The 12,374-nt window shown below is 35.5% G+C and overlaps 1 long non-coding RNA gene across 1 annotated transcript in view; it reads right to left on the bottom strand.

Annotated features, from left to right (window-relative positions):
- Positions 1–362: 362 nt before the first annotated feature.
- Positions 363–12,374, bottom strand: part of LOC113618175 (uncharacterized) — a 124,200-nt gene continuing 112,188 nt past the window's right edge. The window contains exon 4 of the long non-coding RNA XR_003431914.1: positions 363–3,079. This is a non-coding gene — a long non-coding RNA (uncharacterized LOC113618175). The remainder of the gene's footprint in view (positions 3,080–12,374) is intronic.

Below are 12,374 nucleotides of genomic sequence, written 5' to 3'. Positions count from 1 at the left end.
TAATTTCACTGGGAAATGTTTAGTATAAGTATGTGTCAATTTGCCATTGTGGTGTTTTCTGTCAATTTCCTGTCCCCTGTGTTCTGAGTGATAGCATTGATGCATCAGTAGGACAAACCAAGGTACTCTGTTCAGCCCTTCAGGCAGCTAAACTGGAATCTTCCTGCAGTGAGATAACAGCCAGTACAGGCATGAGCACTAGCAGAGAACTGAGTTAGTTCTACAGTTTTAGAAATAGTGAACTCAGTTTTTTTTTTCAAGGAAAAGACAAATCATCTGTTAGTCATAGTCATAAACACGTGCAGGTCAAAATTAACTTTCTAAAGCTTCACCCTACACACCCCCCCAACACACACACACGCACACACACATGCACACGCACGCACACACAAAGCAGAGGACCAATTGAGGCAGTGTGAATGATACATGTGTTACTATCAATTTCCAATAACAAGATGTATCAGTAAGTTATCCGGATAGTGACCTCCCTTCACTTTCTTTTATCTGGTTAGATATAGCATTGGATGCTTTGTTAAAAAGGTTTTGTTTGGTTTTTTTCCTTCATCAGGTAGACTTTCTTCTACTCTTCCTTACATTTGGACACTGTCATGTTCTTAGACAAGAATATGACAAATACCCTTATTCAATTAGTTAACAAATCGCAGAGGTATATATGTAATAACATAGAGGGGATATCACCTCTATCAATTTCCGTGATTTAGAGTTGCTAGGTTTTATGGTGATTCCTGCGTTAACTTCAGATTTCAGCTGTCAATTTTATTTTACCTCGCTTCCATGTACACATTATTTCCGTCTGTTACAGCAGAGTGCCAATTATTTTGTACTATAGCTTGTTAGAATTTAGTAAACCTTAAGTATAGATGAAACTACACAAGGAGAAATGAGGATTTATGTGGCTTATGAGTATGTTTTAAGAAAAGCATACTAGACAGTTATAAAAGTAAGTTTATTTGCCTACATATCTTATTTGAAGTGATGAGGATTGCCATACAGTTTACAGAAACCACTGAAATTATTTCATTCAGTCCTGTGACTCTTGAAACAATTTGAGATAGTGATAAAATGCATGCACTATTTGCTATCCCTTCTCAGTGTGTTTGTTTCTAGTTGACTGTTTTTTTAATTGGAAATTGTTTGATGTGTATTTATCTTCTATTGATACTTGATGTGAATATTGTGATATTTCTTGTGCATAAAATGAGATGTTAGTTTAGGGATACATTTTTGAAATATTCTTTACCCTCAAGTATGTCACTGGTGTTTTATACCCCTTGGTATACCTGTTTTAATGGCTCCCCTTTTCCTCTTTTTATTATACTCTCAGGTGGCATAGCTCTCTGAAGTTTCCCATGATTTATATTCTCCCCAACAGTTATTGCTATGGCTGCTGCTATATATAGACCCCCTCATTCCCTAACCATGGTGCCAAACTGAAGATTTATATTGGATTTAAGCACAATACTAAATGCACCTTTATGTATATCTTCATGTGACCATAACTTTAGAACCAAACAGCAATATATGTGTTCTTACAAGTATAAAGATGATTTTTAGATAAGTAAAAACATATTTAATATAGGATTATTTTTGAAAAGCCAAAAGACAATGGATTTGAATATTAGATTGGATGCAAATTAGGTCCCAGGGCCCAATCTGGGTAATATTTAGTTTCCAAATGTAGAAATTCAAACTCAATTCCAAAATGATCTTTCATTACATCATTATATCAGTTAGACTCAAAGTGAATTAGCAGACATTTAAAAACCTTTTTATAAGAGTAGCTTTTTAACTTTGCTATAGACTTTTAATGAATCAACTTATTTTTTTACATCTTGATTTATAACTAGAATCTTTAGAAATACAATATTCTAAGAAATGATTGAGTACCCATTACCACCCATGGCCTAGCAGTTTAGGATGATCATCATTAGATAAATTAGGTTCCCAAATGCCATAAACTAGAGATAAATTGGAACTCAGAAACCATTTTACTTTTAACGTAATTTGATCTCAAATGGGTAATCTTAATGAGAGTATCAAAAGGATTCTTAAGAAGATTCCAATTAATTTACCATGTGAGCTGAAGGGGAATGAACTGCACTAACATGAAGCAAAAAAAAAAAAAAAGTAGAATTAATATAGCAAAAATTGTCATACTGCAAGCAATTACACTTATATTTTCAACAGAAAAATATTAGAAAACCTCAAGTGACTTGTTAGGGGGCATGACTATGGAACACATTTTTAATAATCAGAAATATAAGCCAAATTGCTTTTTTAAATTAGTATTTATTGGAAATAAATGTGTTGTCAGATAAAACTGGTTAAAAAAAAAAACTATCCCTGAAATGATTATTTTTTAGAAATCGTTCCTTGACACTTTCAGACCTGTCCTACACCTCAGAAACAAACACATTTAAAATTTAGCTATTTTATTTGGTAATTATCTCCACAGGTCAAAAGAATATCAATGTAGTGTTATATCTTGCTTAATCAATTTAAATCTTACCTGACAACTTCTTTCGTAAGATTTAATCATTTTGACTCAATTTTACCCTCTATTTTCCTCTCAATATAATTATGCCTCAATTTTTGCTTAAAAACATTGTGTTTCCATGATGACTTTTTAAATATTGTTCACTGCTGAGCCAAGAAAATGCATCTGATTACATTTACTTCCTCTACTTCTTTTTTTTTTTTTTTTTTTTACTGGAGTTAAGAATTGCCCCCTTTTGACTTGGTTTACTTTCAGCCTATGACTGTCACCCCAGAAAAGCTCTGTGAAATGCCTCATTTTTTCATATGATCATAGCCTTTATCTCATTTTCAAGCATATTTTATTTTTCTGAATACCTGCCTAGCGGAGACATTTGACCTCCTGCTAAAATATGTACTCTAGGCCTACTATACAGCTATCATATGGATACTTCCTTTTTGCCATGATCCTGGGATTTTTTTCACCTTTCTGCTGTGTTAGATCTCCTGTTGCCTGGATCACAGTTCTCTTCTCTCTTGGTTTATTTCCTTGTTTTGACAGAAATCATCCTTAGATAGCTTCCTGAAAAAGGTACAGGAGAGTCAAATTTTCTATACTTTGAAAGTCGAAAAGTACTTTTATTCTTCTCTGATATTTATTAGGTAATCTGAAGGGATGGAGCATTTGAAGTTGTAGATAGATTTTTCCTCAGAATTTTGAAAACATTATTCAAAATTCTTCTTGTTTCTACTGCTGCATTTGAGAATCTGTCATTCTGATTCACCATCCTTTGTACTGGACCTGCCTATTCTTTCAAATATTTTAGTGTTTGTCTCCTATTCACCCCGTTAATGAGGGAGGGTCTCACACTCTATGGCTACAGGGATGTCTGAACATATGACCTTGACACTGAGCAGAGGATATTAACAGGGTTTTATTAGTCACGTGTACTTACTGTCCAGGGGAGGAGGATACTTCAGGGAGGTGCACTTGGGTAAAGGGCAGGGGGCCAGGGGAGGCAGGCTTTGTAATACCAAGGGGTTGGGCTGCACTTCACACCTGTGGGAGGATGTGATTGGCTTGTCTAAATCCCCTGGGCTGACAGGGAACTGAACCCCAGGGATAGGTAGGAACTCTGCCCGATCTCTTTGATAAGGAGCGTTGTTTGGCTAGGGAACCTTCTCTGCAGGAGCAGAGTGGGGTGGGGAGCAGGCCATTGACACAGTCCAGATTTTACCGAATATTAAGGCAGTGAATAACATTAAATTGGGGACTTACACCCCATTTAGGAATTTCCTCTTACTTTCTATGTTCTAAAATTTTATGGTAAAATGTTTTAATAAGAGAGTCGTTTTCATTCCCTGTACCAAGCATTTTTTGGACCCTATCTCTCTGAAAAACCATGTACCTATTTCTGAGATTTTTATTTTAATGATTGGTTTCAGAAGTTCATTTCCTTTAGTTTCACTTTTCTGCTTTTGTTGAAGTTCTCATAGCCAGATTTTTGATTACTTCAGTTTCTCTACTAATTTTCTAATCTGTTTCCTCCTATTGAACATCATCTTGTCTTCTTTTTATTTTCCTGAGAGATAAGACTTGACTTTTCTTCCAAATATTTTTCTATTTTTATAGCTATTATATTTACATTTCCAAGACCCCTTTCTTTTTCTCTAAATGATATTTTAGTATTGTTTAATACTTCTCCAGTATCTCTGAAGGCATTATTAATATATATTTTTTCTTTCATCATTGTCACCATTTCCTTTTTTCCATTTGCTTGCTTTGTCTAAATCATTCATCCTTAAATGTTGGCAGCTCATTTATATTTACAAATGAGGTACTAAAAATTTATTGGAAGCTCTGTGTGCATTGAATTTACTGTAAAGCAGTCAGCTGTCCTGCCTGGGTGCAATAAATCTGGCTGCTGTTTTTCTGGATCTACTTAGGCAAAAGGTCAGGTAGTCCAAGATGAACCTAATGCACAAAATACATTCCACATTGTGCACCTACATTGGGTATAAAGCCTGGAGAAAAATATAGACTTTCCCCACCCCTACTTTTAATCAACTTTCCACCAGGCTCTCAGTTTTTGCACCTGTACCCACACTCAAACAGTATCGAGTATGTCAGATCCTGAAGCTTTCCAAAGGTTATGCTGGCTTTTCCATTAGCCTTCCCATTCCTTCACTCCCACTCCAACTTGAAGGCAGTTACGTATGACTTCTTCCTCTCTGCTCAGTCTTTCATCATTTATTCTTCTGCCTCATATATGCAAATACTGTGGGACAGGTTTGCAGATTTATCCTACTCCCATTGAAAATGGATTCTGGGGTGTATAGTCTTGAATTTTTCTCCTTTTTTGATTTTCTTATTATTAAGGGAAATATTCTTAAGGTTAAGATCAAGGGTACTAAAGCTCAAAAATACCTTTTTTGAGACATTCACAGAAAGATAGACAAAATGAAAAGGCAGAAGGCTATGTACCAGATGAAGGAACAAGATAAAAGCCCAGAAAAACAACTAAATGAAGTGGAGATAGGCAACCTTCCAGAAAAATAATTCAGAATAATGATAGTGAAGATGATCCAGGACCTCAGAAAAAGAATGGAGGCAAAGATCAAGAAGATGCAAGAAATGTTTAACAAAGACCTAGAAGAATTAAAGAACAAACACCTGGAAAAATTAAAGAACAAAGAAACAGAGATGAACAATACAATAACTGAAGTGAAAAATACACTAGAAGGAATCAATAGCAGAATAACTGAGGCAGAAGAACTGATAAGTGACCCGGAAAACAGAAAGGTGGAATTCACTGCTTCGGAACAGACTAAAGAAAGAATGAAAAGAAATGAGGACAATCTCAAGAGACCTCAGGGACAACATTAAATGCAACAACATTCGCATTATAGGGGTCCCAGAAGGAGGAGAGAGAGAGAAAGGACCCGAGAAAATATTTGAAGAGATTATAGTCGAATACTTTCCTAACAAGGGAAAGGAAATAGCCACCCAAGTCCAGGAAGCCCAGAGAGTTCCAGGCAGGATAAACCCAAGGAGAAACACACCGAGACACATAGTAATCAAACTGACAAAAATTAAAGACAAAGAAAAATTATTGAAGGCAACAAGGGAAAAATGACAAAAAACATACAAGGGAACTCCCATAAGGTTAACAGCTGATTTCTCAGCAGAAACTCTACAAGCCAGAAGGGAGTGGTGTGATATATTTAAAGTGATGAAAGGGAAGAACCTACAACCTAGATTACTCTACCCAGCAAGGATCTCATTCAGATTCGATGCTTTACAGACAAGCAAAAGCTAAGAGAATTCAGCATAACCAAACCAGCTCTACAACAAATGCTAAAAAGAACATCTCTAGGTGGGAAACACAAGAGAAGAAAAGGACCTACAAAAATAAACCCATAACAATTAAGAAAATGGTAATAGGAACATACATATCGATAATTACCTTAAACTTGAATGGATTAAATGCTCCAACCAAAAGATACAGGCTCGCTGAATGGATACAAAAACAAGACCCATTTAGATGCTCTCTACAAGAGACCCACTTCAGACCTAGGGACACATACAGGCTTAAAGTGAGGGGATGGAAAAAGATATTTCTTGCAAATGTAAATCAAAAGAAAGCTGGAGTAGCCATACTCATATCAGATAAAGCAGACTTTAAAATAAAGAACGTTACCAGAAACAAGGAAGGACACTACATAATGATCAAGCAATCAATCCAACAAGATATAATGATTATAAGTATATATGTACCCAACATAGGAGCACCTCAATACATAAGGCAACTGCTAACAGCTATAAAAGACGAAATTGACAGTAACACAATAATAGTGGGGGACTTTAACACCTCACACCAATGGACAGATCTTCCAGACAGACAGAAAATTAACAAGGAAACACAAGCTTTAAATGACATCATAGACAAAGTATATTTAACTGATACTTACAGGACATTCCATCTAAAAACAGCAGATGACACTTTTTCTCAAATGTGCATGGAACATTCTCCAGGATAGATCACATTTTGGGTCACAAATCAAGCCACGGTAAAGTTAAGAAAACTGAAATCATATCAAGCATCTTTTCCGACCACAATTCTATGAGATTAGAAATCAATTACAGAGGAAAAAAATGTAAAAAACACAAACACATGGAGTCTAAACCATACATTACTAAATAACCAAGAGATCACTGAAGAAATTAAAGGGGAAATCAAAAAATACCTAGAGACAAATTACAATGAAAACGTGATGATCGAAAACCTATGGGATTGCAGCACAAGCAGTTCTAAGAGGGAAGTTTATAGCAATACCAGCCTACCTCAAGAAACAAGAAATATCTCAAACAATCTAACCTTACACCTAAAGAAACTAGAGAAAGAAGAACAAACAAAACCCAAAATTAGTAGAAGAAAGAAAGAAATAAAGATCAGAGCAGAAATAAATGAAATAGAAACAAAGAAAACAATAGCAAAGATTAATAAAACTAAAGCTGGTTCTTTGAGAAGATAAACAAAATTGATAAACCTTTAGCCAGACTCATCAAGAAAAGGAGGGAGAGGACTCAAATCAATAAAATTAGAAATGAAAAAGGAGAAGTGACATAGGACACTGCAGAAATACAAAGCATACTAAGAGACTACTACAAGCAACTCTATGCCAATAAAATGGACAACTTGGAAGAAACGGACAAATTCTTAGAAAGGTATAAACTTCCAAGACTGAACCAGGAAGAAATAGAAAACATAAAGAGATCAATCACAAGTAATGAAATTTAAACTATAATTAAAAATCTTCCAACACACAAAAGTCCAGGACCAGATAGCTTCACAGGTGAATTCTATCAAACATTTAGAGAAGAGCCAACACCCGTCCTTCTCAAACTCTTCCAAAAAAATGAAGAGGAACACTCCCAAACTCATTCTATGAGGCCACTATCACCCTGATACCAAAACCAGACAAAGATACTACAAAAAAAGGAAAATTACAGACCAATATCAGTGATGACTCTAGATGCAAAAGTCCTCAATAAAATACTAGCAAACAGAATCCAACAACACATTAAAAGGATCATACACCATAATCAACTGGGATTCATCTCAGGGATGTAAGGATTCTTCAGTATATACAATTCAATCAATGTGATACACCATATTAACAAATTGAAGAATAAAAACCATGTGACCTTCTCAATAGGTGCAGAAAAAACTTTTGACAAAATTCAACACCCATTTATGATAAAAACTCTCCAGAAAGTGGACATAGAGGGAACCTACCTCAACATAATAAAGGCCATATACGACAAACCCACAGCCAACATCATTCTCAATGGTGAAAAACTGAAATCATTTCCTCTAAGATCAGGAACAAGACAAGGATGTCCACTCTCACCAGTATTATTCAACATAGTTTTGCAAGTCCTAGCCACGACAATCAGAGAAGACAAAGAAATGAAAGGAATACAAATTGGAACAGAAGAGGTAAAACTCATTGTTTGCAGATGACATGATACTATACATAGAGAATCCTAAAGATGCCATCAGAAAACTACTAGAGCTAATCAGTGAATTTGGTAAAGTTGCAGGATACAAAGTTAATGCACAGAAATCTCTTGCATTCCCGTACACTAACAATGAAAGATCAAAAAGAGAAATTAAGGAAACAATCCCATTCACCATTGCAACATAAAGAATAAAATACCTAGGAATAAACCTACATAGGGAGGTTACAAGACCTGTACTCAGAAAACTATAAGACACTGATGAAAGAAATCAAAGATGATACCAACAGATGGAGTGATATACCATGTTCTTGGATTGGAAGAATCAATATTGTGAAAATGACTATACTACCCAAAGCAATCTACAGATTCAATGCAATCCCTATCGAATTACCATTGGCATTTTTTACAGAACTAGAACAAAAAATCTTAAAATTTGTATAGACACAAAAGACCCCGAATAGCCAAAGAAGTCTTGAGGGAAAAAAGTGGAGCTGGAGGAATCAGACTTCCTGACTTCAGACTATACTACAAAGCTACAGTAATCAGACAATATGGTACTGGCACAAAAAAAGAAATATAGATAAATGGAACAGTATAGAAAGCCCAGAGATAAACCCACACACCTATGGTCAACTAATCTGTGACAAAGCAGGCAAGGATATACAATAGAGAAAAGACAGTCTCTTCAATAAGTGGTGCCGGGAAAACTGGACAGCTACATGTAAAAGAATGAAATGAAAGAATGAAATTACTAACACCATACACAAAAATAAACTCAAAATGGATTAGAGACTTAAATGTAAGACCAGACACTATAAAACTCTTAGAGGAAAACATAGGCAGAACACTCTTTGTCATAAATCACAGCAAGATCTTTTTTGATCCACCTCCTAGAGTAATGGAAATAAAAACAAACAAATGGGACCTAATGAAACTTAAAAGCTTTTGCAAAGCAAAGGAAACTACAAACAAGATGAAAAGACAACCCTCAGAATGGGAGAAAATATATGCAAACAAATCAACAGATAAAGGATTAATCTCCAAAATATATAAACAGCTCATGCAGCTCAATATTAAAAAAACAACCCAAGCCAAAAATGGACAGAAGACCTAAATAGGCATTTCTCCAAAGAAGGCATACAGATGGCCAAGAAGCACTTTAAAAGCTGATCAACATCACTAATTATTAGAGAAATGAAAATCAAAACTACAATGAGGTATCATTTCACACCAGTTAGAGTGGGCATCATCAGAAAATCTACAAACAACAAATGCTGGAGAGGGTGTGGAGAAAAGGGAACCCTCTTGCACTGTTGGTGGGAATGTAAATTGATACAGCCACCATGGATAACAGTATGGAGGTTCCTTAAAAAACTAAAAATAGAACTACTGTATGACCCAGCAATCCCACTAATGGGCATATACCCAGAGAAAACCATAATTCAAAAAGACACATGCACCCCAATGTTTATTGAAGCATTATTTACAATAGCCAGATCATGGAAGCAACCTAAATGCCCATCAACAGACGAATGAATAAAGAAGAAGTGGTACGTATATACAATGGAATATTTCAGCCATAAAAAAGGAATGATAGTGGGTCATTTGTAGAGACGTGGATGGATCTAGAGACTGTCATACACAGTGAAGTAAGTCAGAAAAAGAAAAACAAATATCATATATTAACGCGTATATGTGGAACCTAGAAAAATGGTAGAGATGAACAAGTTTACAGGGCATAAATGGAGACACAGATGTAGAGAACAGAAGTATGGACACCAAGGGGGGAAAGTGGTGGGGAGGGTGTGGTGTTGGTGGTATGAATTGCAAGATTGGGATTTACATATATACACTAATAGGTATACAATAGATAACTAATAAGAACCTGCTGTATAAAAAAAATAAAATTCAAAACAAAATCTTTTTTGAATCCTGATGTCATCCCTTCCTCTAAACTTTCTGGGCAACACTCTCCCTATATTTAAACAAAAAACAAGGAAAAATTATAATATAGACATCATACACGTGTTTTGGGGATTAAATCTGAAAATCATTAAAAATAACTGGCAGAGTGGTTAGCATATAGTAGAAGCTAAATGTCATATTATTGTTTCCATTTTCAGCAGCAGCAACATCGTCTGAATCTTTTTCATATCAGTCCAAATAACTTTGTTCTGCAGTCTCACTTCTCTATTTACCTTGCTTACCATTTTTCATTTAAATGTAGGCTTTCTAAATGTGAACATCTTTGAATTTCTCTTCATAGTTTCTAAACTTTGATACTTCCATTATTTTAATTATCTCTATATTGTTGAGTATTGACAGAACATCACCTCTAGATATTACCTGTTTCTAGAAATCCTGTCCTATGATTATGACTTTATTCTACCTAACTTCACCTCAGTCTTCCATTTGCTGTTGAAATTTAACATGTCCCCAAACACCAATGCCCCCACTATTTTTAAACTCTTTGCCTTTAACACTTGTAGGTTGATGACTTGTTCTCCATTCTTTAAAGTCCTCACGATTAAAACCTTAGAATCAACTTCGATTTTCTTAAAACTCATTGTTTTCATTACCAGTGCCCTGTCCTATTTCATGCCTTAATTTCTACTTGATTAGAAAATTAGTCTTCACACTAGTTTAGTCATCTCTATACATATAATTCTTTCAGTCATTCAGAAAGCATTTTTTGCTGTGTCGAACAGTATACCAACCTCTGTAAATGAGTGCATTGGTGGTGCCGTGTGAGGTGTATGGATAAAGTGATAAACTCAATTTTAGGAGTCAGTACTCTGTAATCTACATAAAAGCCTTTGAAAAATAGAGTTGGAAAAGTGTCATTTTTCCTGTGTGCTCAGCTCTTAACAGTGCAATATTAGAAACCCACAGTCTGCCAGAGCAACCTCCACTTGCCCTAGCCGCGGGACAGGCCACACAGTATCTAGGACTGATGGCTCGATCAGGAATTGGATCCTGTGCTTTTGCCACGGTGGAAGACTACCTACATTAGCTATGCATTTATGGAGCTCACACTTATATTGTGGCATATAGTCAACATGGAAGTAGACCAGTTCTGCTGATTTGAAATTTAGATTTTTTCAGTTTTGTACTGGGGACAGGTTTTTGTTGCTTTACATTGCTTCCTTGTTTACAGTATGATGCAAATGATTTTCTAACTTAGTGTTAGGAGAAATTATTTTCCATCTTTAACCTCTTAGCTGTCTAAGAGTTAAATATTACTGAATTTCAGACGTTCAGATTGATCATCACAAATCCTTTAAAACAATTTCCTAAAAGAAACAAAAAATCCTGCCTTCTTTGTTGTGGGGAGAGAGGAGGGAAGGAAATGGAACAAGTTGTGTTTGTGTTAGCATATGGGTGATGTAAACTTCAAATTGGGAGGTGTTCTGACCCCCGCTCCCATGTAAGCAATTCAATCAGTGTAACTTGCAAAATGCATAAACATCTCACAGTTTGAATTTATAGTGTTGATGGAAGAAATCATTTTTAATGTGTACTGTAAAACTTGAAATACTCAGGAACTGAGTGAATCTGTTTGTTGCTACTTAAAATCCCGACCTGTAAATCCCAGTAGTTTTGTTTTAACATGGTCTTTTTCAACTTTGTTTCCTGTTTAACTACAGATGACTTCTGTTGTAGACTCACAAGTTTAATTGTTATACTACAGCAGTATTACATGTCAACAGTGTGGTCATGACCTTTATTTATATAAAAACCAAATATTTAGTCAGTTTACTGTGTCTTAATTTAATCTTTGTACACCTTCCATTTTTAAGTGCTTAAATGAGTACTATTTGCAATAAAAGTGTAGTGATATAATTAACCAGCCATTAAAAATTTACTTCCACAGGTAAATAAACAAATGAGTTGGAAAAGTGTCACAAGTCATTCTGTAGACAATTACTAAATTAAACTTTCTTATTCATACACATACTTATTCAAAAAGTTTCAGTTTCTTCATTTCCTATCAAGTAAAATCTAGCATATTCAGCTTGATATTCAGCCTATTGACAATATGAGCCCATCATACTTTCAGCCTTCATATCCCAGTACCTATTTAGGTGCTTAAACTATTTTCTAATGTATCTGGATTGCTCATAGTTTCTTCAAACACTGGCCCCCCCCCCCTTTTTTTGGTTATAGTCTCTTTTTTTTTTTTTTTTTTTTTTTTTTTTTGCAGTACGCGGGCCTCTCACTGTTGTGGCCTCTCCCGTTGCGGAGCACAGGCTCCGGACGCGCAGGCTCAGCGGCCATAGCTCACAGGCCCAGGCACTCTGCGGCATGTGGGATCTTCCCGGACTGGGGCACGAATCCGTGTCCCCTGCCT

The sequence above is a fragment of the Aethalodelphis obliquidens genome, unplaced genomic scaffold, assembly GCF_003676395.1.
Source record: "Aethalodelphis obliquidens isolate GAN/ISIS:26980383/991018 unplaced genomic scaffold, ASM367639v1 scaffold5, whole genome shotgun sequence".
In the NCBI taxonomy this organism is placed as follows: Eukaryota; Metazoa; Chordata; class Mammalia; order Artiodactyla; family Delphinidae; genus Aethalodelphis; species Aethalodelphis obliquidens.
This window is presented reverse-complemented; position numbering and strand designations above follow the sequence as displayed.